A 10,566-nucleotide genomic window follows, 5' to 3' on the forward strand; every position below is an offset into this window, starting at 1 on the left:
CACTGAGCGAGCATCACCTTATTGGGTATATAATTTAAAAAAATTTTGACAGGTGACAAAATACAAAACAAAATAATTATATAAAACAGAAGAAGTAACATGAAAATTCCAACTGTATGATGGTTCTAAACCAAGACTCCAGGTCTGAAAGTAGCCAAAGGGTGGTATTACAGGGACTAGTGCAGGGGATAATGAGGCCCTGAGCCTTGTAATCTTTAATTATGGGCTTGATGTCTTGAAGGGCTTCTCTATTTATAGTGTATTAATTCTGGGCGGGGGGAGCTTTTGAGGGATCTATCTGAATCTTGATGGGAAGTGTGCTGTGGATTCTGCCAATATTGATTCAGGATTTTGCCCATAAAGAGAATGGTAGCTAATCCAATAGGAACAAATGATTGGTGTCCCCAGACAGCTATAGCACTGTTGGAGACAGAGCAAATAAAAAAATGTTGAAGGGTCATTTAATTAATTTCCCTGGTTGACTATTTTGATTACTACTATCAAATTATAGAAATATTCCCCCCACCTTTGGAAGAAAGGAATTCTGGCATGATACTTTTCTAAGAAATCTTAGCCCAGTTAATGAATAGAGATGGAGAAACTGAGAAGAAAAGGCTGTGTATCTCTCAAAGGGCCCAGACAGAAGGGAGTAAGTATCTGTTGAAGTTTATTAGAGACCCTTGCTGTTTGAACTGCTTTTGTATTCTGAGGAAGGGGAGCTGAACACCAAATGTGTAGCGCTGGTGTCAAGACAGAGATTCATTCCCAATCTGAAGAGTGGATTCTCCAAGCTGATTAAGAAAGAGGATTGGGGGGATGCCTGGCTGGCTGAATTGGCAGAGCATGCGACTCTTGATCTTGGGGTTGTAGGTTCAAGCCCCACATCGTATATAGAGAGTACTTAAAAATAAAATCTTTAAAAAAGAGAGAGAAAAGAATTGGAAAGAGCCTCTGTAGTTCCTCAGATTCCCATCATTGGGAATTAGGACATTGGAAAGGCTGGCTAGAGGGCTGAAGGCACCTGGAGCTCTTAAGTTGGTAGCAACCTTTTCTTCCAATGCCCTGGCTCTTTGCAACAATACCGGAAACTAGGGGAGTTTTGGTTTGTTTAGGGGACTTTGTTTGCCAGAGTTAAAAATGAAAAATTTTAGTTGTCTTTCTTTTAGGTGACTCATCTAGGATGTGAGCAAGCTAGTTTATCAAATTAACTAACTCTGGAATGAACATAGTTTCCCATTCCATCCTGGTCCTTTAAACTAAAGGAGAAAGATCCTGGTTCAGCACATTTATAAACATAGAGTTAAATGCTACCCAGGTGGATTCATCATCTAAAGGAAGACCAGAATTCTTTAAAAACAATTTGGAGTCTTTTGTAATAGTTATGAACAGGTTCATCAGGATTTTGTGTGCCATCCCTAAAATTTGTTCCAATCAGGAGGCTTAGGAAAAGCTATTATAATTGCTCTGTGGAGATGTCCAGCAAGTGTTCTAGCATCTTGCCAGAAGTTAGGGGTTTATTTCTCTAAATTCCCTTCAGGATGCTCCCCTTGGGTTAGTTCCATCCAACGTTCAGCCTGGTCCTCACCAACAAGCATGTGGACTAATTGATAGAAATCTGAGAAACCAAGTTGGTAAGTTTGAATAACTGTTAAATTCTTTAGCAAACTTATGGGGGCCCTAGTCCAGGGGACATAAAAAACTTAATTTTATTTAGATCTTCAAGAGTTAACTTTAGAGAGACAGGTTTTAATAGGTTCAGGAGAGGAGGAAATGGAAAGAGATTCAGAGAAAAAGAGAAGTTCAACAGAGAGAAAGAGGAAAATGGTGCTGGAGGCAGGGCCTGAGCACAGGGCAGCCACTGTGTGTGTGTGGATGAACATGAGGGAGGGGAAAAGCCCTCAGAAGCCATTCTGACTCCTTTCAACTGTTTGTTTGCCTCAGTTAATTTAGAAATAGTATTTTGTAAAAAGGCAAACTTAGAATCCTGAAAAAATTTGGAAGCCTCAAGTTATAAATTAAAATAGGCATCCCCATTCAGTTATTTTTTTCTTGCCTTGTTTTCTTTTTTAGGAGCCATAGCCTTCTAATTCATTTTTGAATAAAACAACTTTGATGAGATGAAAAATTCCCCATAATGGATGCTGGTGTCCTAAGTTACTTTTGGCTAAGTTAGTCCATTTAGTTATACATATGCATGAGGGGGCACCATAGTTTTTTTTTAGACATAACACTGGCCAGGGGCGCCTGGGTGGCCCAACTCTTGGTTTCAGCTCAGGTCATGATCTCAAGGGTCATGGGATCGAGCCCAGTGTAGGGCTCCACACTCAGCAGGGAGTCTGCTTGAAAGATTCTCTCCCTCCGCCCCTCCCCCCACTTGCACTCTCTTTCTCTCTCTCTCCCCCTCAAATAAAAAAAATAAAATCTTAAAAACTGGCCAGAGTCCCAGTAAGGGCAAGTGGGGCACCCTCAAAGCATTTTGATGACTGGGATCCCATTTCTTGGAGGTTTTTCTCTAAACCTCTATATAAATTCTTAAACAGCACAGTTTTAACAGGAACAGCCTAGTTCCAAAAGGAATCAGACCAAAGGCCAACACAGTTCCAACTGGCACAGTTCCAACAGAAAGTCTGATTTTGAAAGGAGTCAGACTGAAGGTCAAATTAGTACTCAGAAAAGACAGGCCTTAAAACAGATCCCAAATAAAACCTAGAGGACTTGAACACAAAGACAGCGAAGTTTGAAATGCGAGAGAAAACTCACTCTCAAACTCCAGGGTCAGTGAGAAAGCAGTGAGTCCAACTGGTCCTCGGATACTGGCACCAGTTTGCTCACCAGCCTTAGAGCTGCCGGGGGTCCTCTCTAGATCGCACTTCTCATCACCAAGTAATGTTAACCTGAAAAAACAAAACCACCAAGTTATTTTACCAGCAAAAATAAGTTCATTTGGGAACAGCAGAGAATTACACCCTGGGACGAGGAAACTAAGGCAAATCCATAGGCAAGCCCGGACAACACCAAAGACCGCTTTCTTATAGGGGAGAGGGGGGAGCTGGGAGGGCTGTTATAGACAAAGTCCATTGGATTAAACTGGGAGTTCAAAGTATAGTGGCTTTTCATTGGCTGAGTTGTGACAGTTTCTCATTGGCTGGGCTGTTGCAGGGGGAGGAGGAAAAACTTTCTTCCTGGGGCCGGATAGGGTAAAGTAGTATCCAAGTGCAAGGTCTTGGGTCTGCAATTGACAAGGAGCGCTAGGGTGTGAAAGCTCCCCTTGTTCGCCTCCAGACTCCATTCTAAATGAGTTTCCTTTTATTAATTTTCACAAGGGATATATCAGACAGATGACCTAATATTGATACAGAATTTTATATGAGATTTGGTGTAAATATCCCCTTAACTGTAGGTTTTTTAAATATACAAATATACATTTCCTAGTAACATTTTTAGTCTTTTATTGCAGGCAGTTAACATTGAACTCAAATATTTTATGTTTATTTAAAAATGTTTTTTCCTCCAAGTTTTTATTTAAATTCCAGTTCATTAACATAGAGTGTAATATTAGTTTCAGGTGTTACAATTTAGTGATTCATCACCTACACACAATACCCAGTGCTCATCACAAGTGCCCTCCTTAATACCCATCACCCATCTCCCCTCCAGTTTTTTCTCTATAGTTGAGAGTCTGTTTTCTGGTTTGGCTCTCTTTTTCCCCCCCATGTTCATCTGTTTGTTTCTTAAATTCCCACATATGAGTGAACTCATATGGTATTTCTTTCTCTGACTTATGTCTCTTAGCATTATATTCTCTAGCTCCATCAGTGTCATTTCATGACAAGATTTCATTCTTTTTTATGGCTGAGTAATATTCCATTGTATATATACACCATATCTTCTTTATTCATTCATCAGTTGATGGTCATTTGGGCTCTTTCCATACTTTGGCTATTGTTGATGATGCTGCAATAAACATTGGGGTGCATGTACCCCTTCAAATTAGTATTTTTGTATCCTTTGGGTAAATACCTAGTAGTGTAATTGCTGGATTATAGGGTCCTTCTATTTTTAACTTTTTGAGGAAAACTCCATACTGTTTTCCAGAGTGGCTGCACCAGTTTGCATTCCCACCAACAGTGTAAGAGGGTTTCTCTTTGTCTGCATCCTCACCAACACCTGTTGTTTCCTGTGTTTGTAATTTTAGCCATTCTGACTGGTGTGAGGTGATATCTCACTGTAGGTTTGATTTGTATTTCCCTGATGATGAGGGATGTTGAGTATCTTTTCATGTGTGTTAGCCATTTGTATGTTTTCTTTGGAAAAACTTCTACTCATGTCTTCTGCCCATTTTTTAAACTGGATTATTTTTTTTGGGGGGGGGTGTTGAGTTTGATAAGTACTTTCTAGATTTTGGATACAAACCCTTTATCAGATGTCATTTGCAAATATCTTCTCCCATTCTGTAGGCTGCCTTTTAGCTTTGTTGGTTGTTTCTTTAGCTGTGCAGAAGCTTTTTATTTTGATGAAGTCAAATAGTTTATTTTTTGTTGTTGTTATTGTTTATTTTTTGCTTTTGTTTCCCTTTCCTCAGGAGACATATCTAGAAATAAGTTGCTATGGCTAATGTTGAAGAGGTTACTGCCTGTGTTCTCCTCTAGGATTTTGATGGTTTCCTGTCTCACATTTAGGTGTTTCATCCATTTTGAATTTATATTACAAAGCTATAGTGATCAAGACAGTATGGTACTGGAACAAAAACAGACACATAGATCAATGGAACAGAATAGAAAACCTAGAAATGAACCCACACAACTATCTGGTCAACTAGTCTTCGACAAAGCAGGAAAGAATATCCAATAGAAAAAAGACAGTCTCTTCAACAAATGATGTTGGGAAAACTGGACATGCAAAAGAATGAAACTGGGCCACTTTCTTACACTAATTTTTTATGTTTATTTATTTATTTTTAAAGATTTTATTTATTTATTTGAGAAAGAGAATGAGATAGAGAGAGAGAGCATGAGAGGGGGGAGGGTCAGAGGGAGAAGCAGACTCCCTGCTGAGCAGGGAGCCCGATGCGGGACTTGATCCAGGGACTCCAGGATCATGACCTGAGCCGAAGGCAGTCGCTTAACCAACTGAGCTACCCAGGCGCCCTAATTTTTCATATTTAAAAAATCTTTAGGGTCATCTGGGTGGCTCAGTCAGTTAAGTATTTGACTTCAGCTCAGGTCATGATCTCAGGGTCCTGGGATTGAGCCCCACCTCGGGCTCCCCACCCAGCAGGGAGTCTGCTTGTCCCTTTCCTTCTGCCCCTCCCTCTGCTCATGCTCTCTCTCTCTCTCTCAAATAAATAAATTTTAAAGATTTTGTTTTTATTATTTATTCATTCGAGACACAGAGATAGAGATAGAGAGAGAGAGAGAGCATGAGCAGGGGAGGGGCAGAGGGAGAGGGAGAAGCAGGCTCCCTGCTGAGCCAGGAGCCGGACATGGGGTTTGATCCCAGGACCCTGTGATCATGACCTGAGCTGAAGGCAGATGCTTAACCATCTGAGCCACCCAGGCGCCCCTCAAATAAATAAATTTTAAAAATCTTTTTAAAAAAGCTCTATAATACATATACTTATTTCATCTACAGTCCCCAAAGCCAATTAAAAAATTTTAAAGCAACTTAATATTAACATACAGTAAAATTAATATTGTAATTAAGAATTATAAACATCACAATTCACAATTTCAAAACACCCATTAAGATGAAAGAAAATGCTTTCTATAGGTTTGTATTTTACATTTTCATCTGTAATTATAAGAACAAATTTATTTTATTCTTTTATTTATTTATTTGAGAGAGAGAGAGAGAGAGGACATGAGTGGGGTGGAGGGGCAGAGTGAGAGGGAGAAGCAGGATCCCCGCTGAGCAGGGAGCCTGATGTGGGGCTCGATCCCAGAACCCTGGGATCATGACCTGAGCCCAAGGCAGATGATTAACTGACTGAGCCATCCAGGTGCCCCATAAGAACTAATTTATAAGAAAGTGGGTATGTGAATGATATTACATCTCAACTATAATATGTTTACATTTATACTTTTTTCAGTATGAACACAAATATTTTAGCTACTTTAATGTTAGAGAAAAATTCTGAATCTTTGCAAGGAATAAAATAAACCATGTTTGTATTTCCAGTTTTTAATTTTTTTTTAAAAGATTTTATTTTTTGATTAATGTACCCTCTACCCTCAGCATGGGGCTCGAACTCATGACCCTGTGATCAAGAGTCACATGCTCTACCAACTGAGCCAGCCAGGCACCCCTACAATTTTTTATTTTGTAGTAGCTACACTTTCCCTTCAGATGTGAATCATAGTCACATTAAAAAAGTCAAAATTCATAAAAAATTTTCTTTTTACCAATAGATTTTCTTTTTAATTTCACTTATTTAATATTAAGTAAGGAAATTTTCCTAGTAAGAAATGTTAATGTTCCTCGATTAGTTATATCATATATATTTATTACTTTGAACTTTAACATTTAATATAAAAGTTCTAAAATTTGGAATTATAAAATTCATATCAAAAAATCCCACAAGAACTCACATATGATTTTTCTTCCCTACCAAAAAAGGAAAAAGGAATGGCTTAACTCCCCTATTATCAGCCCAGAAACCACGGTCTTTGAATCAAGATTCAAGTGACACCTTTTTTTTCTCACTTAAAAGTTAGGCATGGAGGAACTGTGTGATTGTTACCAGATATGTAAGTACACGTGTGAGCATGTGTGTATAGGCATTTTATTATTATTATACCATAATATAATTGTTTGTCAGTATTTAATTGGAAGTTAATTCTTTTTCTCATGTAAGGTTATTCTGAAAAACAGAACTGTTTTAAAACAAATTAATTCATAAATTATAGTTTTATTGGTTTATCACAATTTGTCACAATACTAATAAAAGTTTTGCACACAAAACATGCTTATGCCTTTTCATTCTTGCAAACAGATATTAAAATAATTTGTTTTTATACCTTTTACCAATAGAATTTTGTGTTTTCAACTAAGGAATTTAGCTGCTTGTAAGGAACCTTTTCTAAACAATTGTTTTTGAGATCTCAAGACATCCAAATATCTTTTTTTAAAAGATTTTATTTATTTATTTGAGAGAGAGAGAGAGAGCACATGAGCAGGGGGAGGAGTAGAGGCAGAGGGAGAAGCACACTCCCCGCTGAGCAGGGAGCCTGATGCGGGGCTCAATCCCAGGACCCTGAGATCATGACCTGAACTGAAGTCAGATGCCTAACTGACTGAGCCACCCTGGCGCCTCCATCCAAATACCTCTTAAAAACTAAATTAGTTTGTAGAACATTTGCATAAATTACATTGCTTTTAGGTCATGCCCTTTTAATTCTTTGTTTTTAAAAGCAAACAACTGGGGCGCCTGGGTGGCTCAGTTGGTTGAGCGACTGCCTTCGGCTCAGGTCATGATCCTGGAGTCCCTGGATCGAGTTCCGCATCGGGTTCCCTGCTCAGCAGGGAGTCTGCTTCTCCCTCTGACCCTCCCGACCCTCCCCCCTCTCATGTGCTCTCTCTCTCAGTCTCTCTCTCTCAAATAAATAAATAAAATCTTAAAAATAAATAAATAAAAGCAAACAACGTATAAACTTACATTAAAAGTTATTCAAAATTATTCAAAAGTATAAACTTTAAAAAGATTAAAAAATAACCTTTTTAAAGATTTCCCCTCATTTTGAATTATAAAATCTGTAATAATTTCTGCCATCTCTTGTTCATTCTCTTGTCTTTTTGTCAATGGGATATAAGAAGCCTGTCTGGCTCGATCGGAATGTGTGACTCTTGCTCTCAGGGTTGTGAGTTCAAGCCCACAGTGGGTATATGGATTACTTAAAAAATAAAATCTAGGGGTGCCTGGGTGGCTCAGTTGGTTGAACGTCCTACTCTTGATTTTGGCTCAGGTCATGATCTCAGGATTATGATATCGAACCCCACATCAGGCTCTGCGCTCAGCATAGAGCCTGCTTGAGATTCTCTCTCTCCCTCTCCCTCTGCACCTCCCCCTGCTTTCTCTCTCTCAAATAAATACATAAAATCTTTAAAAATAAAATCTAAAAAAAAAAAAAAGCAGGTTGGGCAGACTTACCTAGTTTTGCTGAAAACTTTGACCCGGGCTTCTAAATTTTTGAAGTCTCCACAGCTGAGATTTCTAAGTACTTCATTGTTTTCTCATACATTATAAAGTCCAGTCTACCAGGCTTTCTTGTAGTGTCCTGCTCCCTTGAGTTTCAGATGCATCCTCAAAATAGTAACATCTTGTCCCAGATTACCTATGGTGCAGATATTTCCCACATTTGTGAGTCAACATTTATGTATACCTTAAATCAATTTATAAGCATGTCCTTGGAGCTACCCTCTATCTCAGTTCTCACAAGAAAAAACACCCCCTCAAACTACTTGGCCTTGATTTACCCAGGATTTTTCCTCCATTCACATGGGGGTGGGGGGAGGGCAAAACACTGAATTCAAACTGAATCTGCTCTTAGCTCAAGACTTTTTTAATGTAAAAACCAAAGCTTCTAGATCCTCATCTCAAAAGACCCCTTGAAAAAAAGGCAGCCAGGCTGACAGGAGCACGGCTGGGAGAATTCAGGAACACTGCCTCGGTGAGCCCCCAGTTTTGGAACTATTGCCTTAGCATCTTCACATAATCATAAGTGACTATATTTCAATTTATACAGGGAGACCCACTCATTGATATCACATTCTTCCTGAAGTGTAAACAACATTTTTACACTTTTCTTACCTAAGCAGCTATATTTATTAGAAATCCCTCACGTTCCTTGTAGAGACCTTTTAAACAGACCTAGTACCAGTTTAGCTAACGCAAATTTAGCTAGGGTTTGCATGAAAAAGCAGAATTCCACAGAAGGAAAAAAATACATATCTAGTAGAGCAAGATGAGTTTCAGGAATTTAAAAAAAATTATCCATAATAGATTTATACCCACTATAGTAACTTTTGTTACTATGCCAGACTTCTTTTTCACCCATTTGGCCTGCTTTCCAGATATTTTTTATTATGAACTATTTGAGAGATATGGAAGAACACACAAGACAAAAATATAACTTGTGGTGCATAATAATAAAATGAGCACCCATGAAACCAGCAATCAACTGAAAAGCTGGATGTCAATAGCTCTACAGGCTCCCGCTGGGCCCCTTCCCCATCTCATCCCATCCTCCAGCCTTCGTCCCTAGGTAACTACTACTTTGTTTTCATTCTCCTCTTATCTTTAGAATTCTATCAAATATATGTGTGCATTGGGATAAACTATCCCATTATGTTTGGTATCAAAGTTTATATAAGTAGTAACGTTCTACAGCTTGATTTTTATATTGGTTGTATGTTTGAGGAATTCAACTATGTTATTGTATGTAGCCATAGTTGACTTTTTTCCTGTTGTGTAGTATTTGATTGTGTGACTATGCTACAATTTATTTATCCACTCTCCTGTCAATGAGCATTTCAATTATTCCCAGGTTTTTTTTCTTGTAACATATATCTGTATATATCTTGTAGTACACATGTGCACGTATTTCTCTATGGTATATATGTCAACTTTGCCAGATAATGCCAAATGGTTTTCCGAAGTGTTTATACTAGTTTATACCCACACAATGTATAAGAATTCCTGGTTCTTTTCAAGCTCACCAACACTTGATATTGTCAAATTTTTAAACTTTAATTTTTCCTAAACCAGAAGATATAAAACAGTAACTGATGGGGCGCCTGGCTGGCTCAGTCCATACAGCATGTGGCTCTTGATCATGGGGTTATGAGTTTGAGTCCTACGCTGGGTGTAGAGATTGCTTAAATAAACTTTTTTTAAAAATCTTAAAAAATAAAATAAACAAATGGCTACTTGCTGTGGTTTATATTTGTATTTTTCTAATAATTAATGAAGCTGAAGATCTTTTTTATATGCAAGTTTTCTCTGGTATATTTTCTTTAATGATGTTTCTATCCAAGTCTTGTACCTAATTTTTTAAAAAATTGGGCCGTTTTCTTCCTATTATTATAAGACTTCCTAGATACTATATAGAAGTTTTCTTCAGATATATTTTGCAAATATTTACCCTCTATGGCTTCCCTTTTTATTTTCTTAACAATGTCTTCTGAAAAAGAATTTTAAATTTTGATGAATTCCAATTTATCATTCTTTTTCCTTTATGGTTCATACTTTTAGTGCTGTATCTAAGAAATTGTTACTTGACCTAAGGTCAAAAAGACTTTCTTCTGAAATTTTATAATTTCAGCACTTATATTTAGTTCTACTTTCTTGTTTAAAGGTTTTTATTTATTTGACAGAGAGACAGAGAGAGAGCACAAGTAGGCAGAGAGACAGGCAGAGGGAGAGGGAGAAGCAGGCTCTCCACTGAGCAGGGAGCCTGATGCGGGGCTCGATCCCAGGACCCTGGGATCATGACCTGAGCTGAAGGCAGCCACTTAACTGACTGAGCCACCCAGGTGCCCCAGTTCTATTTTCTATTTTAAGTTAATTTT

The sequence above is a fragment of the Phoca vitulina genome, unplaced genomic scaffold (assembly GCF_004348235.1).
Source record: "Phoca vitulina isolate PV1807 unplaced genomic scaffold, GSC_HSeal_1.0 scaffold2, whole genome shotgun sequence".
In the NCBI taxonomy this organism is placed as follows: domain Eukaryota; kingdom Metazoa; phylum Chordata; class Mammalia; order Carnivora; family Phocidae; genus Phoca; species Phoca vitulina.